This window comes from Mauremys mutica, chromosome 4 (genome assembly GCF_020497125.1).
Source record: "Mauremys mutica isolate MM-2020 ecotype Southern chromosome 4, ASM2049712v1, whole genome shotgun sequence".
NCBI lineage: Eukaryota > Metazoa > Chordata > Testudines > Geoemydidae > Mauremys > Mauremys mutica.
In genome coordinates, this window is record NC_059075.1 from 55,528,366 (window position 1) to 55,541,820 (window position 13,455).

General features: G+C 40.6%; 1 protein-coding gene across 15 annotated transcripts in view; it reads right to left on the reverse strand.

The window, feature by feature from the left end:
- MEIS2 (Meis homeobox 2) overlaps positions 1-13,455 on the reverse strand; it is a 180,897-nt gene that overhangs the window by 48,537 nt on the left and 118,905 nt on the right. The gene's annotated exons all lie outside the window — the stretch shown is intronic.

Sequence of the window (13,455 nt, forward strand, 5' to 3'; positions counted from 1 at the left end):
CTTGAAGGCTGTGGATGCAACTCCCCTTTCCAGGCAGACTGTCCACACCAGGGAGCCTTAGCTGCAGTCTAGGAGAAACCTGTATAACCCAGGGCTGAATCAAACCCAGTTTTTTCTTCACTAGTCCTCACTACTGTATTTACATGCCCAGTTTAAAGGTTTAATACAAAGATGTTTGAGAGAGGATATCTGAGATTAGAAAAAAAAAAAGCTGAACACATTCTAAGCGGAAAAATGTTTATTTCCCCATATCCATGCTTGGATAACTCATAGATGGCTGACTACATTTATTTAACTTACTAAAAATAATTGTCTTCTAGGCCATGATGAAGTCTGAGAAATGTCATACCAAAAGGCAGGTGACTGAAAGGGGGGATGGGTAAAACATTTTGGATACAATAAGACTGAGCCACACCAAACCTTTGCGTATAAAATGCGCAAAATACTAGATATTTCACAAACACACACACACACACACACACACAGCTTGTTCTTGTATTTCAAGGTATATTTTGTAGACTCAAGAGATTTGGAATAAACATCCAACCAAAAACAGCTAGAACTTTAGAAGTCTGCTCACAAGTTGACAAAATACTGTACAATTCTATCTCAAATATACTGAAATATTATCTCAACACTAACTATAATATATAGCATTGTGACAATGACCTAACATAGCAGTGTCTGACTCTTTCACTCAAAAGGTATTTGTGCAACACTTTGTTAAAATGTTCATACTGCAACACATAGTTGATATTGTTTTCCTGGAGCAAGTTGGAAACACTGACTAGAAAGAAATATGAGACTTATTTTACATCACATTCCCTTCATGAGGTGTGTGCATAGGCACCGACTTCTTCTGGCGCCAGTGGATGCTCGACCTCCCTCTGCCTCGACTCCACCCTGCCCCCTCCCGCCCCCATTCCAACCCCTTCCCCAAAGTCCCCACCCCAACTCAGCCCCCTCCCTGCCCCTATTCGACTCCTTCCCCAAATCGCCAGCCTGGTCCCGCCTCTTCCACGCCTCCTACCCTGAGCATGCCACATTCCCGTTCCTCCGCCTCCCTTCCGGAGCTTGCTACAGCTGTTTGGTGGCAGCAAACGCTGGGAGGGAGGGAGGAGCGGAGGCGCGGCGCGCTTGGGGAGGAGGCGGAGGAGGTGAGATGGAGGGGCAAGGCGGGGAGCTTGGCTGCCGGTGGGTGCAAAGCACCCACTAATTTTTCCCCATTGGTGCTCAAGCCCCGGAGGACCCACGGAATTAGCTGACTCCATCCATTCACAGAGGCATTTCAGGGCTTCTCTACAGGGAAAATGCTTCACTGAAGATGCTACTTATGCTGACGGGATGGCTTCTCCCATTGGCGAAGTTAATCTACCTCCCCTATTTTCCACAGCCCTGAGCAATGTAGTTATACCGATATACGTTGCTAGCACATACTAAGCCTGAGTGTCAGTTTTCTCAAAGAAAGACAACACATGGCCCACAGGACTGAGACCTAAGACTGCTTTTCTACCATTGTGGTCTAGTGTATTAGGAATAGGTCTGGTAAACAGGAGCCCAGGCATGAAACTGTGGCCCCACTGAAGTCAATTCCAAAACTCTCATTGAATTCAATGGAGCCATGATGTCACCCTTGGACTTGAGTACAGGCTCTGCTAAGGGTGGATTGTATGGCCTTGGGCATGTTACTTAACAGGCTTATCTAACTTGCTGACAGAGCTATTATGAAATCAATTAATTGGTATCTGTAAAATGCTTTAACATACAAAGTCCTATGATTATCATTATTTCTAGGGCCACCCCATTTGTCCCTCAACTCTCCCTCTTTCCTTTAGTAAATCGCCACCATGTCTACTCATTCCCCACCCTGGATGGACAAGCAGCCTCCGCTAAGATTCATGTAAATGCTGCTTCATAATGCAGCCATCAGGAGGCGCTTATAGAGTGAAGAGCCATCAGTTGCCACTGCTGCCTGGAGTCAAAGCAGATCACCTCTGTGACACATCAGAGCATCAAAGACTTATAAAGAGAGTGCCCTGAGGCCACTCCCAAACTCAAGTCTTCTGTGTGGCAGTGCTCTGCAGTGCCGTTAAACCACTGAAATGGCTTAGCTTCAGCTGTCAGAACAGGGATGTTTTGCCGTCTGTGTATAAAAACACTATTTTCAAGGAAGAAAGAAAAAAAAAAAAAAGCAAAATGGTACTTCCACCTCACATAGCAAATCTCTCAAACTAATCAGTCATAGGGGAGGTCAGGTGTCATTTTTGACATATTATTTAGTGCCTTACCCGGTTTTTATTCCTTTTCTGTTTCTAGATAAATGCTGTTTTTCTAATTAAGGAAAATGAAATTTCCAGTGTGTAGGATTCAGAAGTGACCTCCCCTGTGAACCAATCTCACTGTTCTCCATGAGCAATTTAAAAATAGAATCTAGGATTTTTTGTTTAATTGGTATCACTTTGTCTATAGCGCAAACACACATGGCTGTAATTTAGTGAACTCCAGTGTTCCTCTTGTGGCAAATTGATAGGATAATTTTATTATGAGTGGAACAATGACTACAGGGAGTGAGAGAGAATCTCTCCGAACTACACATAATTCGGTTGACTAAATGTAACACTTGCATTACATCAGGAGGGAATGAAAACAGTGCTGAGCACCGGCAAAGCCGACACCATTTCAGATTCCAGCTCCTGTCAAAAGGCCACACAATAAATCACACCTGAATCTTATTTAATGTCAGGAGCCAGTAATCTGACAGAGTGCAATGGGGTGCTCATATCAGAAGATGTATAGTAAGTCATGTGATTCATACTCCTTCTAATGACAGGGTCACATAATCTATCTATGGATTTTAATAAGTAACTTATTATGTTCCCTTTAGTGTTAATTATTTTACACATCACTTGTTCCTGGTTTATTGACACTGCTTTAATAACTTTATCACATAAAATTACCAGTACAGCCAATCTGTATTAATTTTTACTATTCAGCCTGATGAGACATTTTACGTCTTACTCCCTTTCATACCAAAATATGAAAGACATAACCAGGCCAGTATCACATTAGACCTTGATTATTTTTATGATGCAAGCAGTCACTCCTAGCCACAGTGGCAACAGCAAGATCATTATGCAGAGTCATTGATGATGCTTTTTGATTAGCAAATCTCAGCTGATTTTTATATTTATTTCCTTTTGCGTACCTATGGCCAGCCCAGATTCTGAGTGCCTCCTGAATGGGGCTGAATACCCTCTACTCCTACTGAAGTAAACGAGAGTTGAGGGTACTCAGCACCTCTCAGGATTGGATTTAAATAACTAATAATCACATGTATTAGAAACAATGCAACTTTGCTACACTGGTTAGTACTCAATGTGTTATCTGCTGTAAAATGTCAACGTTTTGCATCGTTATTCAGTTCATTTATAAAAAAAGGAAACAGACCACATGCTGCATACTTAAGATATAATTTTCAAGTATCCTTCCAATTGCCTTGTAAATGCCCTTGTTTATAAAGGGATTTGAATCGAACCTCAAACCCTTGAAGAGATAGTTAAGAATAATGCATTCTAACTACTATGTGATATATAAACTCATACATTTTCTAAAAAAAACATATACTGTAAAAAAATCTGTCAGGAGGGTTTTATAATTAAGAGGTAAAGGATGTTTTGTGTGTTCTGGGGAAAAGGCAAAACTGATCAGAGTTTAGTATCCAGAATTGGGTGCGTAGTAGGAAAAATTAATTTGGAACACTACAGCAAATTCAACTGATTTTGGGTTTGCTATGTTTAGATTCCTTTTGTAGTTACTTTTTTTAATGAATATTTTGCAAGTAAAATTTTGTTTGACTGAATTTTTGCATGAGAACTATCTCCAGGTCCATTAGCAAAATTCATTTAATAACAAAACAATTTGGGGGGGGGCAGAGAAGGCAAAACAGGAAGCGATGGCTTCTTGCTTTATCCTGATAAGTTGTCTTGACAAAGACGGCTGTTTCTTTCCAGCAGATCACCAGGGCCCACCACTAGCAAAGGGTCAGATTGTGACAACATAACTACGCTGGTGGTGCCTATGTTAGGAATATCCCATTGGACCACCACAGGATAGAAGCCTATCTTTTTGCCAGATGCCCTTCTCTCTCTCAGTTATGGGCCACCACTCCAAAAGGGATGGGTTGGAATATTAGTGTGATATTTGCTGCTCATGTGTCTGTGCCATGCTGTGTTGAACAAGAGCTGTTTCATCCTGACTGAGAACTCTGTGATGATACTAATCATGGCTAGCAGGATGTCCTTCAGCTTCTTGACCTGCTCTGGGGTACATTACAGCTTCCTGCATTCTTCTATTTCACTAGAAACCTTCCTTCACAATTCCCCTAATTCTCTTCATAAACACACATACCAGTCCTGGATACATTCCCGATTGCCTCTCCTCACTTCCCATCTAGCTGGTGTAGCCAAACAAGTTGGGGAAGGAGGTCACACACAATGAACTTTGATCATAATGTGCAGGACCTGACTGAATAGTGTTGCAGAGGATCCCGGCTTTGCTTGAACCAGCCCTGTGGGAAATTCATTAAATGTACATAGTAAATATATGAACAATTGCTGTGCAGTGCTGAATGGCAATATAGAACCATGAGGAATCCCCAGAGCCCAGATCAGAGCCCTGGCATAGGCAGTTAGAGACCTGCAAATAACTGCACTCTTTGCAGCTATGATTGTGCAAATTTCCTGGCCAGAGTTCTGGGTACATATAGATAATACAAAGACAGAGGGGAAAAAAGCTAACTGCACCCTTTGTGGTTGTGTCTGCATGCACCACATACAATTGCTTTCTATGAAAGTGACAAAATTAATTAAAAATCTGATTGCCTATAGAATCACTTTTTTTTCTACCATTTTTTCTAGCAGGTCTCAGAAAAAGCCTGAATCAATGGGCTGGAAAAGAAAAGATGTAAAATATTCCCTATTTTTGCCAGCCTGTCTCCTCCTCACTCAATAAACTGTTCCCACACTGTCCTGGAAAGAACTAAAAACTTGATCACATCCTTCCTCTCTTCACTACAGTTGTGCTCATCCAGACAGAGACAAAAACAGAACCATGTGACTAACATGACCAGTTGTACAGCAGTACTAATGAAGAGTGAACACACATGAAGAACCCATTTTGTGAGCAATTCCCAGGCTGCGATTTGTCTACATGGAACATTTGTTGAATAATGAACAAATTCATAAAAATCAAAGTCGGTTCATGAACAACTTGTGAATAGGAAAAAAGGGAAAAACTTGTCTAAATGGTTCATTATGACTAGTTTGCTTAGCTCTATTGGTTATCATGTCTCCCAATATTTATAACCTATTGGGATAAAAATAAAACAGTTGGATTCTGTTGAGAAATAATTAACATTGTGTGGTCAGATTGTTACTGGATATTTGAGTAAAAAATTGTCGAAGGGCCTGACCCCTGCTAGCTTTTCACATGCAGAATTCCCAGTGATTCAATACAGGGCCCAGTGGGACTTTCCTAAGAGTGAAAAGTAGGACAATGATGTGATGACTGGTGTCCCTTTTAAAGAAGATATAGAGCTTTCTTTTTAAAGAGAAATAGACTCTTTCAGCAAGCACTTTCAATCCAGACTGTTTCTGAAGTGTGGGTCATTTCTCCCTATAGGATTGAGCTGAGATTATGCTGATTTTTTTTTACCTGTTTAAAAGGCTAATGCATTAATTCACCGCCCCAGCCACTCCCTCGCTAATTGCTGTTAAAGTTTTTTGCTTATCTGTGTGTTTCAAGGAAGTTTGCTACTCCAAGAGGTCAACATTAAGCAGACTGAAACATCAGCTTCCAGTGACTAATCTAGGAGATAAGATATGTCTGGAAACACACGGAAAATTTAATATCTCTCTCATGTTTACCTTGCAAGGTAAAAAGAGAGAGAGAAACTTGTATATATTTCCACCCAAGTACTAGAACAATGCAGACCTCGGACAAGGTCTGGGATTCAGCAGCAAGACTGAGCCGAATGACTAGTCAGCAACAATGATTATGAGTCATACACAAAGAACAGAAAATGTTTTCTACTACAATCACAATAAAACAATGAAGCAGGAAATGGAACTTGAAGCACGCACAGCAGAAACGTTCTTAAGCCACATTTTTAAAGCTCTCAGTAAAAAGGGAGGCTCTGCCATCATTCACACAGCAAAGAAGATATATTTCTTTCTAGACTGGGGAGCCAGCAAAACTGGAGCTGTGGCTGGGAAAGCTGCACCTGACAAGGAAGCTCTCTCACTCTGGCTTTTTCTTTCCCCAAAGCTCTCCAAGTCTGTGAACCTAAGGAGCATTTAATTCAAGTAAATCATGTGCACTTATATCACTTTCATTTATGAAATAGGAATCATTTGTATTAATAACAATGTGAGGTGCTAGGTAAGTATGATCAGGCCTTTTTGCATATATGTGGATTAAAATGAGGCATGGAAGAATTAAGCCTAAGGATGCTGGCTAATTCTTAGGCATTGTTTGCTATAAGGAAAAGCCAGTTTCTGGGAGAGCTACCCAGGTGTACTGTGCTGGCAGGAGGAAGGAATTCTAGCCATTGGGAGATTCTCCAGGTAAGAGTCCTGACCTGTTGCTGTGTCCTGACTGGCCCTGAATCCCCCTTCATGCAATTGCAACTATTCCCTCAGGCTGGGAAGCAGCAGAGTGGAGGCTGCATACACCAGAAGGCTAAATCGGGGGTCCTGGCCTGGACTAAGAAGAGCTAGTAGCAAAGGGAAGCAAGCCAACATCATGAGCACATCAGGATTAGAGATCTCTCAGAGAGATGAGAAGGGAAAGGGCTGAACATTAAAAAACTTGCTTAAGATCACACAGCAAGTCAGCGTCACAGGGCTAGAACCCAGGAACTTTGACTCCCACTTCCTGATTGCTCACTCCCTAGAAACCTCAAAGACAAACCCTCCAGAATGATGAAGCACAACAACAGCAGCAATGAAGCACTGCATCTGTAATCTGGAGTTTCTCTCTCCACTCCTTATCCCCCAGCTTGCCTCCGTCTCAGGTAACACACCTAAACCTTCAAATACAAATAGAAAAATATTAGCTGATTGTCAGGCTCCCTTTCCATCCAAGCTGTCTGATGAACAGCAAAGACTCAGCAAACCCCATGGGGTTTATCATTGTCCCCAAAGAATGAATCTCTGGTGAACCACTTGCTGCAATGCTAGTCTATAAAGAGGAGTAGGCTTTCCTATGAAATTAACTGCAGAAAGCAAAAAAAATAGAAAAGATATGGTCAACACATGGTCCTATTGGAAAATGTGATATAAATATAATACACTTTTTGATTACAAAAGTGATTTCTGTAGGATTAGTTTCACATGAAGGATAACCCTGCCAAGGGAGAGAGAGAGAATTGAGCAAATTTTGTCTTTATTACAAACACTTGCATACTGAAGTGTAGAAAGAGGAAACTGTGCCCAGTGCATGATTTGTAGACAGAAGGATTTATTATTCTCCTCTCTGATGGGTGGGGGGGGATTATGCATGAAAATCCCAAGCATCAAGAGGAAAGGAAAGCCCTGTTGTATATCTGAACAAGGCGATGTAATAATCAGAGAATTCCGGATCAGAGCGGTAATAAATAGAGTGGGGATGATCACATTTCTCCCAATTGATATGGTTGCCCACATATTTTTGTGCAAGTTTATTGAAATGAAACTTGTTGCATTGCTTTGTTGCACTTCATTAAAAACAATCAGGAATTGCAAGTAGATAGTACAAAGAAATATGGGTCCAAAGATAATATTGTGGAAATCCTTATTTCAGACTACCTTCGCATAGCAAAATGACAAGGCACAAACAAAGGAGCTAGTACAATTGAACCCAAGGGTTTGTATTAAACATCTACTCAGAGTTGGCATTCCCTTCCTATTCTTTCTCCTTTGTTTACTTTTAAAAGACCCTTGCTGTTGAGTTGTCTGCCCATTAGTGGAGTCAATCTACATTTCTGGAACTGCCTCTAACAGGGGCCACTCTTTCCAGAAATGCTGATTTGACGCAGCAGGGGATGGGAAGCACAATAGCAAGGGTGCTGTCAAAAATCTGTAATTTTAGTGTCAAAATGGGAATTTCAGAAATCTCTCCCAATACTTTAAACAGAGGAAGCTGGCAATGCTTCTTATCTGTCCAAACACAAGTGGTGCAGCTGCACTCTCAGAACGGAGACATCCTGCTTCCCAGACAGCCTGATTTTCCTCTGACTTACACCAGTGTAAATCAAAAGTAACTATTGTAGTCAATGGTGTTACACCAATGTAAAACTGCAGCTGAGTGCAGAATCAAGCCTGGAAATTTAGTCTTTGCAATTCATTTGGTTTGCAGGGCAACAGCCTAATTTTTAAAAGGGCCTCAACCTGGACTCCTTTTCCATGGGTGCAGTTTTGCACATACAATTAATTGCAGGCACAAATCCTGTCATTCACACATCTAAATTCCTGATTTGTGGAGGCAATCAGGTATTTAGACATCTAATGGTAGGATTTGTGTTACGAGTACCATTTTGTTCCTGGATAAAAAGGCCCGTGTTAAAAATCTGATTCTTACTGTTGGTATTTTTCTTTGATCTGTATTTCTCTTGTTTGTTCTAATAGAAGTTGTTGGTTACGTCTTGGTAAATGATAAAGTGATTGTGATGATAGGAGAAGATGAATGATGCTCTCAGTGGGCCAAATTCAGTCCCAGCTGAGAGAGAGAGCTTCAATATAGTTACACTGGGGATTAATTTGGCTCTGTTTGCTGATATACATATAATGCTTCCCTCATGGCACGTCCAAAACCTTCTGGTTGGGAGACAATAAGACAAAGCAACATCTCCCCTTGGGGCTAGTTGAAATGGAAATCCATGGCTTTTCTTCTCATTTTCACTAGCCACTGCTTTGCCCACAAAGGGATTAAAGACACTATTAAAGGAAGCAATCTGAAAGTTGAAGCAATGAAATACACTGACAATTGTTCAAAAGCTTTTTTTCTGTAACATGTCTTTAACTGGTGGATCCAGCACATCTATTGCTGACAGTGGACACTACAAATCCAACTCCTGAGGCTAAATGCTGCTTCTTCAGGCATATTGACAACTATGTGGAAATAGCATATTCATATGGCAACTCTTCATATTACATATATAAACATAAAAACTGCTGATTAGAGAAAAGACGCTTGGCCCAACAAGCCTTTTCCCTTTTGGTATATCTCATCTCCAACTCCCTGGTTTATCACTTCATCCTTCAATCCTTTCTCTCTTGAGATAAAAGTGTCCAGCTGTCTCTTAAACTCATTTAGATTACTTGCTTCGCTGGCCAATTATTCCATATGTTTACTACTGTTTCAGGCAGAATTATTTGCCTCAATTCCCTGTTTACTCTTGATTTCCTCATTTGACAATGTGGTTCCTGGTTTTTGCACTCCTGACTCTAGCTTATCTTCTTCCACGTCGTCAACATTTTTGTGCTATTAGATCAATTCACAGTCACCTTTTCTACAGTAAACAGAGGTGGACTAAGACTAATTCCCAAAACATCAGTCCCCGGATCCTTGCAGGCTTTTCCTCCCTCTTCGTAGTCCCTCTGGTACCCCACTTCAGATGAACATTTTGTTTTTCCCTGATTCACTGACTCAGTCCGTCTCTTCAAACCACTGGGCTCACATCCTAAGGGTCCAATAGTATTCTGCCTTTGTTGCTGAGAATAAACTCATCCTTTTTAGCAGATAGTCTTAAAGGGACACTGTCAAGGATGATAAACCTAAAAAATGTGACCCTTCTTGACAATAGTTCCCAGTGCATTTCTCGCTTTACTATAAAGCTATGTGAAATATTTGTGTGGAGACTCAAACGTATTACAAATGAGCTTTGGCTTTGAAACATAATGCATTCACAAATCTTGGCTAATAACCTGCAGTAACTTTTGCAATAATGTGGCAAATATGGACTGAGGTTGCTCATGCAGCAGGGATGCTGTCAACCCTTTAGTACTCTAACCTCCCCACCAATACATGTAAGGTATAAAGGGGGATTCTTAAAGCTTGCTTAGGGAAGAGGGCAGCTTGGGGGAGGGGAGGGTCCTCCTTGGAGGTTCTATTTCATTGCATTCTGACATCCAAATGTATCTACGGGTCATGTTCTCTTTGCAGCCATTGTGAAACAAACCACATGGTTCAGTTCATGAACCTTTTCATGAACTCAACCCTGCAGGGTTTACACAGCACTACCAGACATGCAATTAAAAAAAAAAAAGTTGCTGCAATTGAAAGTCTACAAAAAAACCTAGTTTCTCATTAAAAATGTGCCCAAGGGCTGGAGTCTGGGGTTTGGGTTTGGCCCTGGCACTTTCCCCTCCAAATCAACAGGACTCCACCCTGTCTCAGCACTTCAACCTGGGGCAGAGCAGGTTTATGATTTTGGCCATGTCTATATGTACACCTCTCCTGTTGGCATAATAAAACCACTTCTGCGAGTGGCAGAAGCTATGTCAATGGGAGAAGTTGTCCCGCTGACATAGCACTGTGCAAACAAGTGCTTATGTCGGTGTAACTTATGTCACTCAGGGCAGGGGGTAGTTTTTTCATACCCTTGAGCAACAGAAGTTATGTTGACTTAGGCTGTAGTGTAGACAAAGCCTCCCTCTGGGCCTTGGTAAGTGATTTATTGTTATCTAAAGGCTCTTCAATTCAGCTCCAAAAGTTTGAAGTTCATCTAAACTTTATCAATTTGAGTCAAACCTCTTTAAGTTTGGAAAATTAGACTGAGGAAAACTTCATAAGAACTCATTCTTGTTAGATTACTGGTACGTATTGACTCTGGTCAAGCCAGACCCAGAAAGTGCAGAAATAGAAGAAAATGAAAAATAATTAAAAGGGGGAAAAATAGTATGGTGCCTTGATAATGTAGCAACTGGCACTATAGAATTACCTGAGAGAGAAAGAGAGAAACAAATTATCTGAACTTTTTCAAATTTCAAACAAGGGTCATTTTGAAATTAGGATAAAGTTTCTAGTAGGTTCTGATTTTACATGCTGGTTCTTCTACCCTGTAATTTGCTGCATTTCCATTGCTTACCACGGTGGTAATCTAAAGTGTTTCCAAAAATTATTCAAGCAAGACTCCTCTGTCATAAATCCATGTTTTCTGTTGCCAGTAGAATTGTGTTTTTCAAGGTGTTCCCATACCAAAATCCACAACATTGCTTCCAATACTCTCCTTAAAAATGAAATTAATCAGTTGGTAGCAGCTTGCAGTTTGAATAAAGCTACTTCAAGTCCTTACTTATTTCACACACCTTCAAACAATTACAAAAAAAATAAAAGTAAGCTAAAATCCTCATCTCATTAAAACTCATGATTCTTTCTTGAATGTTATCTGGGGCCTGCAAATGGGTCAGTCTGAATTTCAGAGTCACATTAGACCTGTGAGCAAAATTTTACCATGAAGTTACAGTGTTGACAATAAGGATACTTACAAGAAAATACTGCATTGTACTGGCAGTCTCACAGAGTGCCTAATTTTTCCATAAATATTTAAATCCTAATCTGCATACTATCTAGACCCTTCCCTCCTCTACATGGCTCAGATTCAGCAAGGTACTTAAGATGGTTGCTAACTTTAAGCACATAAATAGTCCCTTTGAAATTAATGAGACTACTCATCTGTCCAAAATTATGCCTATGTTTAGCCTTGCTTTTAGCCTGCGTCAGCAAATTCACCCTTCTTCAAGGGATTCTCCATTCTTGTCCTCAGCCCTGGTTCAGGAAAGCATTCCTATTCTGAAACAGCACTTAAACATGTGCTTAACTTTAAGTGTATACTGAAGACTCATTTAAGGCAATGAGACAGAAGCATGAGTTTAAATGCATTCCTGAATCAGGTCCTTCCTCTAGGAATAATGAAGCAAACTAAGTGTGTAAGTATCCTGCCATCTTGTTATCCTTGTCTCCAGTTCCATACTGTAATTTCTAGTGGATCACAGTTCTTGTACTTTCTGTCTATTGTAAATGCACTCGAAGAATCCACTACAGTTGGTTGTAATATTCTTTGTACTTCAATGTCAAAGTATGATTTTAGCTTCTTTCTGTTTATTTTCTATTTCTTCCAAATGTCAGGACTACAGATTGTTTTTATTTTTATTAGTCCCATCCTTTCTGGCTTTTATTACACTCTGCAACTCTATTTAACACAGTGGTTTCTTTGCCTGTTAATCAATTTAGATGTAGAAAAGGATAAAGTGGCAGGAGAGTGGGGTGGGTGGATGTGAAGAAGGCTCCTTCAGGAAGTCCCCTTGATTTCCACCTCATCCTTGAGTCTTGCACCACAACAACCCTTTCTTTGAATATGGAGGGCTGGGCTGCTTTCTCTAAAAAAAAACAAAAACCACTCAAAGCTCATCAAAAACCACTCAAAGGTCCCTCCCATTCAGCAAAAGACCTAAGCATTTGCTTAACTTTAAGCATGTGTTTAAGTTCCCTTGTCTTCAACAGGGCTTAAAGTGCAGGTTGAAAGTAATCACATGGTTAGGTGCTTTGCTGAATAGGAAGGGATTTATGCACTTGCTTCAGTGGTTTGCTAAACATGGCCTCTGTATTGTCCATACCATGGAGGGCAGTGGAAATTTCTCAAAAGCACTACTGTATTAGGTGCTTGCTCTCCCCAAGGTCTGAGAGAGTTGCCTCCATAGTATTTCTTGTCCAGTGAGCAAAAGACCGAGCTTGTGACATGCATTGTGCTATCTGATTCCCTGCATTGTGCTATCACTAGATCATTGGCCTGCCCTTTCAACAGTTTATCCTGTATGCATACACTCAAAAGATCTGCACTTCTCAGCTTTGTGCCCCACTCTTTATTTATTTAGTTAGTTTTGGAGAAGGGAGATGCTGGGCTGTTCTGAAAACAATATACACACCATTGTCCACTTTTAGCCTCCACCTCCTTTAATTGTGTAACATGCGGATATAAATACGCCTTTAACTGCATTCATATTCAACAATATCTCCTCAGTATACAGTACCATACTGTAATTAAAAGCAGTAGGATTTTCACAAGCATACAGTGTCAGGCTAACTCGTCTCCCATTGAAGTCAGTGGAAGTTTTACCATTGACTTCTACTGGAGCAAAATTAGGCCAATACTGAGTGCTTCTGGAAATCCTGCTGAGAGTATCCAGGAGTAGTATTTAGTGTACTATTATCATTAACATTACAATTCACGGTGATAATGATGACCATGATATACTGTATTTAGTAGCGTATCGCATTCACTACCATTTAAGTGGTTCTGGGTTCCTATTATTCACAGACCAGCATCGCACTAGAAAAAAGCATGTGATGCCACATGAAATTCCAAGAAAACACAATGCTAAATCTCTGAGCGCAAAGGTTTAATGATTGACATTACTA